This window comes from Pseudochaenichthys georgianus, chromosome 14 (genome assembly GCF_902827115.2).
Source record: "Pseudochaenichthys georgianus chromosome 14, fPseGeo1.2, whole genome shotgun sequence".
Lineage (NCBI taxonomy): Eukaryota > Metazoa > Chordata > Actinopteri > Perciformes > Channichthyidae > Pseudochaenichthys > Pseudochaenichthys georgianus.
The window spans coordinates 29,195,465-29,208,273 of NC_047516.1; the positions used below are offsets into that span (position 1 = coordinate 29,195,465).

A 12,809-nucleotide genomic window follows, 5' to 3' on the forward strand; every position below is an offset into this window, starting at 1 on the left:
GGATTGCCGAAGACACTACACTACCCAGAATCCTCAGCTATTGTTCCTCGTTGCCTCAAGCTCTGTGATTGGTTGACCTCCAACTGCATTCCATATGAAAAAAAAACGTTTCGTAAAAGATAAATCATACTTTATTCAGCAGTGCTTGCTTTACTCTTTGAAAGTCATCACATGAATGCATTGTAAATATTACACATCTGTCGTAGTTCTTTCTTTATCTACAGAGATCTGGCCTCAAAATAGACCGGAAACTATTCTTTTACCGTTCTGTTTTAATTTCACAATAAAGTTAGTAGTAATAATTTGTTTGATATTATTGTTTTTTATTAACTACTCATGTTAAGACTATCTTTTCTGTGTTGCTGTGGGGTTTTTCCATCGCTTTTGTGTTACAAATATCAAAACAATAACTAAATATATCCGTCGTAAACTAAACCAGAAACAGCAGTATATTTTATTTTGTTAACACTGTAAACTTGACAGCTTTTTAACCCAAACCACCTACTGGTTAAAGCACGTTATTACACGTTTAGAGTAATATTGAAATCTTGAAAAGGGATGTCCAAAATAGCAATTATATACAGTTTTTAATTAACTAATTAATTTGTAGAGAATAACGAGTAATGTATATACTTTATAGGGATCTGCAGATAAATATGTAGTCTTCTCAAGCACCAACAATCATTACATTACATTACATTGCATTTAGCTGACGCTTTTATCCAAAGCGACTTACAATAAGTGCGTTCGACCAACAAAATACAACCTTGAAGAAAACAGAATCATAAATTACATCAGGCTTCATAGAGCAAAAACATTTCAAGTGCTACTCAACTGGCTTTAGATAAGCCAGTCCTCCAATCAAATATCTCTCCTGATTGTTGGCACTTGACAATCACCTTCCCTGAATTTTACTCAGGTGTAACTAAAGTCTGCTTTAAGGGTTGTTTATATTTCACATCATTAATCAGAATCTGTAAAGTAACTAAAATAAATGTAGTGGAGTAAAAATACCAGGTTAACCTTAAAGAAAGCCCTCATACTGACGCTGTGTACAAGAAGGGGATGAACAGACTCTATTTTCTGAGGAAGCTGAGATCCTTCCACGTGTGCAGCAAGATGCTGGAGATCTTCTAGTCTGTTGTGGCCAGTGCACTCTTCTTTGCTGCGGTCTGCTGGGGGGGGGCAGCATCAGAGCCGGTGACACCAGCAGGATCAATAAAGTGATCAGGAAAGCTGGGTCTGTCATCGGCATCAAGCTGGACCCCTTTGAAGCTGTGGTGGAGAGGAGGACACTGAACAGGCTGTTGTCCATGATGGATAACCCACCCATCCTCTCCACCTGCAGCTGGACAGTCAACGGAGCTCCTTCTCCAACAGACTGCTGCAGCTCCGCTGTCACAAGGACCGATACAGGAACACATTCCTGCCCACTGCAATAACTCTGTACAATAAATCACCTCTGGCTGGAAGAGAACTCTCTGCTCCATAGTTTCTCTAATACAACCTCGCTGTACATTGTACACATATATAATCTGTTCAATATTTGATATTCCATATTCCATTGTCATATATTTTTGAATATGTATATTTGCATATATAATATCTACATGTATATTTTTTATTTCAACACGTAGCCTATATTTTCTATTTTCTTTTTTTTCTATTCTTGTTTATTTGTGGTTTTGTTTTATTGTAAAATGCCTTGTCTTTTATGCTGCTGCAACAACAACAATGTCCCAAATTGGGATCAATAAAGTACCATCTTTTCTTATCTTATTTTATCTTACATCCGGACTAAAACCACCAGACTCAGGGACAGTTTCATCCCACAGGCCATAAAACTATTAAACACCTGAACTTTGAAATAACATCCATAGCATTAATCTGGCTGCTACTTAGAAATGATTTGTTTAATATATCATATTCCAATCCCTTGTATAGACTCTTATTGCACTATTTCACTTTTTACTATTTTACTAATTTTCTTTTTGTATTGACTTGCACTATTTTTTCTATGTATCTGTTTTATTGTGTTGCACTGTTGGAGGAGCCTGTGACCTATAGGGGGGGGGGGGGGGGGTAGGAGACGTTCGATTCCTGTTTTGAATAGTGTGGCGTCGATGGGTTTCATTCCATTTCAAAATGCTGTTTGTCGCTCAGCGTACACTTCGCGCACTGCCACTCCAACATCCAATCACAGAGGTTGAGGACAAATCACGGGGTTTGTCAAGCAAAGCACATGGTGGAGTCCCAAACGATAGCTGAGGATTCTGGGTAGTGTAGTGTCTTCGGCCATCCTAAACTGAACACATATTTGTTTCTCCGAATCGAAGGGGGAAAATACAAAAGCATTGCACACAATTTAAACCAATCAATGTTGTGTAATCAACAAGGATAATCTGGTGTTTTTGAGTCGATGAGTAGTGCAGATAGCAACTAATTTAATAAAAATCCCAGTTGTATTACACACAATGCACTGTTTTTTGAGAACAAAAAATCGTAAATAATGCACCATAATACATTCTGACGAAAAATAAAAATTATTATGAATACAAATAAAATAAAAGAAGCCTCCCGCGAGTTACTACAAGCTATAAAGTATATTTTAAAAACGTTTTATAGAATAAAAGCTCCCTGAAGGACGTTGTAGAAATGCGTGTGTGCACCACGACAAAGGAGCCTCATTCACTTTACATTGGGCTTGTTTGCGTGGTGCCGACACGCAAATGTAACAAAGTTCGTGAGTCCACCACGCATTGTGGTGTTAAGGAGTCGTGGTGGAGTCACGCATTCTGGCGAGATCAGGTTGAAGGAGTCCAATGGAGGCGTTTCAGGCAGGGGGGGAGTGTGCAGGAGAGAAACTCCCTCTGGAGGGAACTTTGGGATTTTAGCCTTTGCAGACCATTTACATGCACACAAACCTACATGGCACATTACAGAAAAGGGGAAACCCAAAAAGTACAATAGGGCCCCCGAAACTTTCCTATTTACTCCTATGTTCCCCAATTCCCAAATATCCTAGCTCTACTAAGGAACTGCAATAACTTAGATTGATGCTACTGGGTAAACATGCTCTCCTCTTCCTGTTGTTATAAAGGTTGAAGCTTTTCTTTTGTGTGTAAATTTAGGCCGAAACAATGCTTATAGGGAACCAATACATTGTGCTATCAACATTTACATAACAATTATAAAAGCAAAACAAAAGTGTCAATGACCACTTGAAAAAAAACTTCTGGTTTGAAAACATGGAATTGCTCCTTTGTTTTATTGTCTATGGTTAAATTAACTCAAAAGGTTACTATAAGTCACCTCAAGGTTTATGCTGAGCAGATATGATAACTCAAATCTCAGAGGACTTGGCTACGAAAGTTGCTCATCTATTACTCATGAACATTAAGTCTTTATTTGGTTTAAGCATGCACTCTCTAAAGCAGTCCGACTTCATGAGCATCCAAGGAGCACTATTTTAAGGACTACTGTACCAGTCACAGAGAATATATTAGCACAAATACTGTGTAACATTTAACAGCAATATTGTAAATGTAAGGGCAGTTTGAACAGCATTCTGATGTTAATTTCCAAAGATATATATGTTATTAAATTGTTATTAAGCACACAGCATGCTCTTTCTCTCAATTGCCGTTCCTGTTAACAGGCAACCTTTTTTCTGATTGAATGCTTGTCTGAGAACTATTCAACCAAATAATACCATGAGAGCAACCTGTGAACTAATATATCGTAAATACAGCAGGGTAATTAAATAGGATATGTTGCATGGTTAGCAAACAAATAAGGAGTGAGGATTAGATTATTAGATACCAAAAGGTAATCATGTTGCAAATGATCTTCAGCAATAAAGATAAGTATCATTTTAAGCATCAGTATACAACGACCACTTTAAAGCCGATTTGCACTACAGTAATGTAAAACTGGGGAATTGTGAAATGAATTTCTCTTTTTTATTTTGTAGTACCATGGCCAGAATCAATAAAAAGTTATATTAAATGGAACACATTAAAGGTAAATGCTGCATTATTGTGCTCTTGGATAGTTCCTTTCTGAGTTGGGAATCTGTTCTTCTGACTTTAGCTTCAGTCGTAAATTAGAGACAGCATAGAAGCTAGAGAGAAGAATCTTTGGAGGTCTTTTTAAAAAAAATTATAGTTCAGAATGTTTTTGCTTTTTGACATGAGAAGCACTGCAAATGGTTTAGGTGAGCTCGAAAAAGGTATTATCTTTCGTTGACTTTCTGTTCCGACATAATGGGCATTCATGTGAATTTTCACAGCTCGCAAATCAGTGTCTGATTATTCCAACATGCATGTGAATGCAGCACTAATCCCCTAATACAATGTTAAGGAAAATGAACCTTACATCCAGCATGTGATTACAATGTGCTCCAAAATGTAATACGTTCTTTCTATGCCCATGCTTAAACCTTCCACCAAGTTACATTACAATTGGTCCAGTCGTTTTTCCGTAATCCTGTTGACAGACAAGGAAACATGGCAGAGGTAATTATCGACATCCATGGCAGCTTTAATTTTTCATTTGAAATGTGACTGAAATGTGAGTGAGAGGTCACTCATTTGTCCAATTCTGCCAGTAGTAATATATTTAAATGTTTGTATCACAGAGAACAAAATCAGGTCAGAAACTGCCTGGGAGTTGGCACAGTGCCGGCACACTGTTGTACTATTTACCGCTGCATTGAACAGGGGTGAGAGGTGCCTTTACATGCTTTTGCATAAGGGCACCTTCTGATGGCTTGATGGAGAGATGTCTAATTCTTCTTTCTCCTTACTTGCTTTTACCCAGTTCCCTCTGATCAGACCACACACCAACCCAAGGTCACAGAGTGGGGAATGATCTGCTCCCTTTTCCTCCCACTGCAATGACTCACATGAGGTTGCTATATCACTGTCAGAGGCAGCGGCAACTGTCAGCCGCGGATGGACCTTGGGCACCTGCGTCAGTCCTGGCACCGCGCGGAGCCCACAGAATAAGTGGGCCCACTCACTGCTGTATCTCGCCTGGGAGGGTTTTTGTGCAAAAGGAGAGAGAGAGGAGGTGGGGAGTGGGGGGGGGGGTGGTGAGAAGAAAGAAAAAAAAGAGTTCCCTCCAGCTGTCGAGAGCATCAGTGACAAGCTGGTCGGTAAAGAGTGAGCCCTTTGCGCAAACGTCCACCTCATGTCCATGTGGGCATTGATCCGCGAGTGACAGATCACCGCCTCTAAAGCAGCCCCCGGGTTCAGGGTTTGCCCCTCCTGACCAGCACCAATCTGAGATGGATAGACGGAGGGGGCGGGAAGGTTAGTTTGAAGAGGGCAGAGCTTTGCGAGAGGACCGCGATTTCGGCTTATTGTTTCACCGCTGGAGAAAAAGAAAGAAAAAAACAACCAAAAAACAGTGGACAATAACAGCTGAGAGAGAAAAGCTCATTAACTCCGAGGAAAGCCAGTCGGGAGAGAAGAAACAGCTAGAACACATCCCTTTATATCTGCTGGTGAGCTTATTATTATTTCTTTAAATGCTTATCGGTGTTTATTATGGGTTACGCACATGTCGCTGCAAACATTGTAGTCGGGGATGATTGGAAACGGGCTCCATGACAATGTTTCATTCACATGCAACAACTGCTGTTTGTGTGAGGCTACCGCAGTGTAAGTGATGGTTTAACAGGTCTCCCTCGCATGTGGAAGGGATGCGGCGCTGCATGCTGTATGATAGAGGTGCTCCGGGAAATAAGTGCTGTTATGGGCAGTGAAAAGCAACACATGTGGGGCTTTTTTGTGTGCGTGTTTGTGTGCGTGCAGTTGAGACAAAGGCGTTGTTTAAATGGCTTGACATCTCAGGACAGTCAAATGGCTCCACAATGCGACACTGATGTTACTTTCCCTTGATGGCCAATTAAACGACGGCGCGCGGAACGTTTTTTTTCCCTCTTCATAAATAAATCCGCACATGCTTGACTCAAGCCCTCGTGCTCGTTGACCCAGCGTGCGCAAAATCCCGTCAAACACAAGCTGCCGCAACCATTGACAACACTGTTGAGCAGAGGCTAACTTAACCTTGGAACAAAAAGCCATTACAGCGCAGGGTCTGCCAGTTTGGTGCGTCTCTCCCCCCCCCCCCCCCCCACACACATACAGAAAAATACCCACGGACACTCACTTTTAAATACAAAAATACAGCGTGTGTTTCCAAATTCACAAGTTTAACTGAAAAACAGATAATACATTTCATAACGACAGAAAAAATGATTAAACTCGAGCTTTGTTTTGCTGAAGCATAAAATAGGGAAGCATCAGTCTGCCTCATTAAAACAAATATATAATCCCTCCTAAATCTGTATGTGTGTTTGTGTGTTTCCACCCACCACTCTCTTCCTTCCATCCCCTCACCCCTCCTCCCTGTGGTGACCATGCATGCTATGCAAGGGGTTAATGGGCACATATGCAGAAATGTCAAATTGCAATGATGTTTCAATAACAAAACCAGCTGCATAAGCAAATCCGCCCCTTGAAAATATCAAGTTAAATTGGGTCAGCACAAACAAAACACACTCGGAACTACTGTTGTTGTTCTGTTTGTTTGCAGCCCAAAAAGTGTGTGTGGGCAGCAAATGGTTTCCACCCATGAGCTGGAGAAGGATTTCTCTCAAAACTTGTTATTTGTGATGCATCTGTGTGCACAGTGTGGAACAGTAATTGGCGCTTTTCCAGACAGGCTGTACACAAACAAACCTGTTTGTTCTGCATATTAGCTTCATAGGTTTTCTGCATTTCAACCTTCTCTGTCATCCAGATCCAGGTTTTAAGAAGTATTGCACTCCTGAGGATTGTTTCCCACTCTTCGCTCTGTCCTTTTTCCTGCCACATTTTTGAAGGAGTTCTTCCCCTGCACATGACATATTCATGTATTTACCATACCTCTCTTTTGATGTAACGCACAGTCATCTGAAGCTCCTCGCAGCCTTCTCCCCCTGCTGATATCTCTCAATCTGCACGCTACAGGGCTCATAATGCGATGACTCCCAGGACTCATGAGTGTGACCACAAGTAAATGACTTTTCTCAGCCAGTTTCTTCATCTGCTGAGACATACGCGGCGGCGAGACCCTTTTTTCTCACAGCAAATGGCTGCGTGGTAGAAGGAGAAAAGCAAACTCAGATTTATTGTCCAGCAGGGAATGTGTCAGGCAGAGCAGATTCTGTTCAGGCGAGGTGTTATCTTTTTCCCAGAGTTGCAGATGGATATGTTGTGCTTCTACGACTCACTGTATTGTGAAGCTGCAAACATCTGAAGTGTCGTGATTGGAGGATGTGTTTGTAATTGCTTTTATTGGATGCAGAGGCAGCCAAATGAAACGGGTAGCATGCATAGAAGCAAATTGTTGCGAGGATTACCATTTCCATATTGTTCCTCGAGGCAGAGTAAGGCATGATGGTACAGTAAAATGCAAAGAATCTCGAGCGATTACAAAATAAACGAGGCTAATGTCTCCTGGAGTGCTAAGGGGAAAGCACACTCTCAAATATTCTGCCCATAAATTAGCATTAATGTTAACAACATTTTGAGGAACCAAATTAGTATACTAAATAATAAGCTTACCCTCCACTGCTGTTTTAAAAGAAGCTTGTTTTGGAGGCGTCACTGAGATCCACCACACAGCTCAAGTGGACATGGGGCTACTACGCCATCAAACCACCGTCTGATGGTGATTATGATCACACATGATAGGAAGGAATCACAAGAGCCCTGTAAGTATATTGAGGCCTCAGCCATTATCTTCTCAGTCATGACCACGAATATTTCAGAGGAAATGTACAGTGTGGCTCCACGAGGGGCAAAGATGATGAAAAGTGGAACAAGGCGGGACAATAAGAGAGGCCACGCTGTGTTAATAGAGACCCGGAGACACACTTACTTCACTTATCCAGCCCAACCAAAGATAATTTGTAGGAGGAAGTGGAGAAATTGAATATTTTAATGTTGTTGAGTGCTTTCGGATCACCCCAAAATTACTCGTGCATATTCTCTGCTTTCAAGAGTTGTACCCACCTCACTCATTCTCTGGCTCTCTGATCTACCATCATTTCCCCGTTTATGTGCAGGGGAGGCGGGAGATTAATCACGGAAGCTCCACTCACACAGGAATAATGTTGCCTCCAGGCGCCTAATGATTTACGATCATTTCTCTCATTGTCACTGATCTTAATCATGTGCAAATTCTCTCCCTCGTATCTGTAATTTGTAACGGGAAAGCTCCACCAACACACAAGTCGTACTACTGTATTTCCGTGGAAGTCTTTTCACAAGAGCGATTTTGTGTGAAAGCACATCTCGGAGATTTAGCTGCTAAACCGGCTTGCCAAGACTGCATAAAACATTTTCAACAAGTACGTTATGCTCAGAGCTAATCGCTGATGATCGTTTGATGAAACACTGTTGGAGTGGCCACAGTAGCACAGATGAAAATATCCTTGAGATAAGATCTGTAATATATGCGTTTATTGTTTTATTTAACTACAACCGGCTGGTCTTTTCAAAACAAAGACATTTGTGCAACAGTTTTACATATTCTCCTCTAAAGGAATCCTTAACATTCATCACTTAACAATACCTGCTCAGGATCCATTTTCGGCGCAGATGTTCACCTTTTGTTTCTCACACGTTTGCAGAAAGAATGGAGGAGGTAATCACCCTCACTGTACATGTTCTGCAAAGAAGAAGAGCAAGAAAGAATGAATCAGAACTGGAATTCCATTTAAGCCTTTCAGATTAGAGCCTCTGTTAAATGTACATGCTGTCAAGAGTCATGTGTTCCTTTTTGAATCCGTATGCAACTGTAGGTTGTTGAGAACACAATGCTACCTTGTACCTGCTTATTTTCTCCTACTCTTCCTAGGGGTGCATACCGGTTCACGGTATTACCAAAATACCGGTTACTGTTGGCTACGGTATACTGTACAGAAATCAGATCCGGTTTTCGATACTCAAATTTATTATTTTTTTATTTTATAAATTGAGGCAATATATCCTTAAACTCGCGCTCAAACCGCCAGCCAATCAGATTGCGCGTCTTGCAAAGGCTTCAGTGATTGGCTTGATTGTCAAGCAACGCCCTTCACCTTCCTCCCGAACATCTGAGCATTTCGGTTAGCTTTCGTTTTTTCATTAGCTCGATGTCGGCACGGACATCTAAAGTGTGGCTGCATATGACTGCCAGTCTGAATGGTGGGGTCTGTATGGTGGGGTCTGTAACCACTGCAAGAAGTTTATTTCTGGGAAAGGCGGCAACACAGCGAACATCTCAAAACATTTGCTACTGTCACATAAAATCGGAGTACAGGAATGTACAGTCTTCAAGCCCGTGTTGACAAACGTGTGTTTCATTGTTTGTTCAGTACTAAAAGGTTGAAGTCCCACAATTAATTTTAATATTCATTTGACATGTTAACTATATCATAAAGCGCTTCATGGGAGTAATTGCGGGATGATTAAATGTTTCCCTTATGCAACATGAAAGTATCACGATATGTATCGGTCGAGTATCGGTATCGTTCAGTGCTATCGGTATCGGCATCGTAAAAAGTCAACGATATACATCTCTAACTCTAACCTTCTTTCAGGGTTGAACTTTGACCTTTGGTGTTTACAGTCAAAATGTCCTAATCTGATCTGGGACCGTAAAGGGTCGCATCATGATGGAGTGAATTGGCGGAATGTCAGCGGACCCTGAGAAACTCCTTAAAATGTCTGAGGTTGTTTGATTATACACATTCAAGACCTCAAATGGTGCTGAAGAAAGCCAACAGCTGTACTTAAAGCTACACAACTGCTCGGAATGTTGTTTGTTCAGTGAATAATGTGCATTAATTTGATCGACCGGCACAGAAAAGCATTAAATATTGGTCTTTTGATCCAAGTTGGCAGAGGACCAAGAGGTATCTTAGGCTTTAAGTCAATGAGTGAGTTGCAAGATTTTGTTCCTGATCCAGATAAGCTTAGAAAAAGAGCTTGAAGGTTGTTGGCAAAGACAGTGGGGGGCATATATTATGAATCAAGGTGCATGGTACAAATTGCAGTCAACTGTGATTTGTGCAGAGGGGAATGGTGGCACACGTTCTGGTGTGACTGAGGCTGCAGGCACACAGGAATAGACAATTAAACCTTCCATGGTTGCATAATCGCAACCCCCACTCTAAATAAAAAAGAAACTGCCATTATTCTGCACCCACACATCACGCTGACCATCTTGGTCACAGGTTTACCTCGATTTCAATTCGAATGGTGATCGCACTTTGTCACAGAACACTACAAAAAACAAGTTGCCCTCAGCTGTTGCCTCGGTAACCTGGTGTTTTTGGCCGGAGATATGGAGAGAGGATTATTGGGAACTGGAGGGCTTTCTGTGAGAAGAGAGAGGAGCTTTAATTGTCTTTACTTTTTTTTTTTAATGGACCCGATTAAATTATGCGTCCTGAGGGGTTAACCAACTTTGACACTGATCATTTTTACTATTGTGAAACTGAGCAGGATGTCAAAATATAATGCACCCAGTGAGACGGAGAAGAGAACACACGTTTTTGTGGTTATTCTGAGACAGCTACAGTAAGTGCAGGCTTTACGATATATAATCAAAAGAAAAAACACTGAATATGATGTGTGTGATCCTGTTTTCAAAGTATCAATGAATCCTGATTAGATTGTGTGTGTTCTCAACATATTGGTCAAAACGTGGAGGTGAAAAAGCATTTTATATCACTTCTATTTATATCAGAAGATGGCATTGGCCTCAAGATAATACTTTGGCGACAATCAAAAACCTTGAGATACAAAAGACTGAGAGGCAGTGGAAAGTCAAAGTAGAGCTCAACAAATATTGCAACATAAAAAAAGGTCTGGCAGAAAGTCCTTCCAATCCATGCTTCAAACTTGTCACAATTTGCTGCTCGTGTTTTTTTATAGGATAATAACTTTTTTTTAAACCAGCTATTTCTAAATGTTATCCTGAGCTTAAGATATGTATGATACTGATTTTATTTCAGTATATTGTGATTGTGGATCAAACAATCAATACAGAAAGCAAATGAATACAAATGATGGCAAGTTATAGTGAGGGCTGTCACAACATCAGATTGGACAGTACAATTCATCTTTAACTTTGTTTTTGATGGATAAGAAAAAGAGATTGATGTCTAATGGATCTGAAAAGGCAACTAAATGAACTGATAAAACAAACAACCCACACAGCAACATCTCCCAAGTCCCAACACTATATAATCTATGGACAGTACAGTGAGTGCCTGCCTGTGCAGAAGTCCACAGTTCATGCCATGTTTAGAGCTCTTCATCACACCGTCATACAGAAAGGTCAATGTACATTGTTTGATGGCGAGGCCTAAGCAGGGGACTGCAATTTCCTTATGTAACTCCATCTTACTGAACGCACATTTCTGCACATACCGCTCCCTTCCTTATAGGTAAACTGCCTACAGAGGCCACCGTATCATTATTCTCTGTTATCACAGGCTGGCAGATGATTGTGGGATGTTAATGTGTGTATAGCGTTTGGCCACCCTCATGCTGTCTCAGCCTACTCTTTATTGCACAAAGTAAAGCACAGGAAAATGCCTCTCACAGAGATGGTTTTACATCATCCTTGCATTGCCATGCTCCAATACGATGTAGGTGTGATGATTGCTGTTGAAATGTATCTTTGAAATGCACAAGGGGATTTTACAGTTTAAATTAAAGCATAAGCTATCGCTGTCAAGAACAATAACTATCAGATTGTCTGCATTTGCCACAGGAAATGTGTTAGTCAAGGTTATAATGACTGACTAACCTGAATGCCTCAACAAACAGAGGTAGTCATGGGGATAACAAATGCTAAACACCGAGATGAGGCTGCAGGGAGGCAGGAAGAGTAAACATCAAAGATGTTAAAAAGGCCTTAATTGCAATGCTACTATGCTGGAGGCTTGTTCCTGAGCTGAGGGGTCCAGACAGCAACAACATGGACACCTTTAGTCTTTCACCTTGACACAGGCGACTTCTGTTTGAGGATCTTTGTCACAGAGAGGCTCTCAAGTTCAAAGTCAGGTTGGTGCCATGTCATTCAAAGACTAAAAAACATTAGCAGCTCTAAAAATCAATGAGAGACAGACATCCAGTGAAAGATGCCCAAACAGGAGAGATGAAGACCTGTCTCTTTGCATTGGATTTAATCCTCCTTGCAGCTTGTTCACCACGTTACAGCATTGTCATGGTTAAGACAGGTAAAGAAGGCATTGCAGTTTTGGATTAGACATTGTAAGTGCTAAACATTTTACAAAGACGTCATTCAAAATCTTATTTTACAGTGCGAATTGTAATAACAATAACACTAGGAAGTGGTTTTCACAAATGGTCGGACCCTTAAAGCACCTTTATCGCCAGACAGTTCTGCTTTTGAAAGACCCTTAAAGAGCATCGACTTAATATCCATCTACAAAATAGCATTCACATAAAGGAGGTTTACCTGGGTGTAACCAGCCTTGCAGAGGAGCTTTTATTAACATTATGTATTGCTTGAAAATGTACTCTACAGACATGACTCTTATGCACTAACAGCAGCTGCAGACAGTAACATATTTACAACTGCTATGGGGCATACCTATGAATAATGATTCAATCATTTGGTACTAAAGCCGGGGCCGTGCATGAGTTCCCATCTCCTGAAAATATCTGTATCCATCTCCTAATGAGTGTTAGTTAAAGAGGAGAATATAAGCATGAGAGTGTAACAAGGTATTCTGC

General features: G+C 40.8%; 1 protein-coding gene across 2 annotated transcripts in view; it reads left to right on the forward strand.

The window, feature by feature from the left end:
• The first annotated feature begins 5,136 nt into the window (after positions 1–5,136).
• Positions 5,137–12,809, forward strand: part of gabra3 (gamma-aminobutyric acid type A receptor subunit alpha3) — a 175,453-nt gene continuing 167,780 nt past the window's right edge. For both annotated transcript variants that reach the window (XM_034099567.1, XM_034099568.1), the window contains exon 1: positions 5,137–5,509. The gene's annotated coding sequence lies outside the window, so the exon portion shown is untranslated. The remainder of the gene's footprint in view (positions 5,510–12,809) is intronic.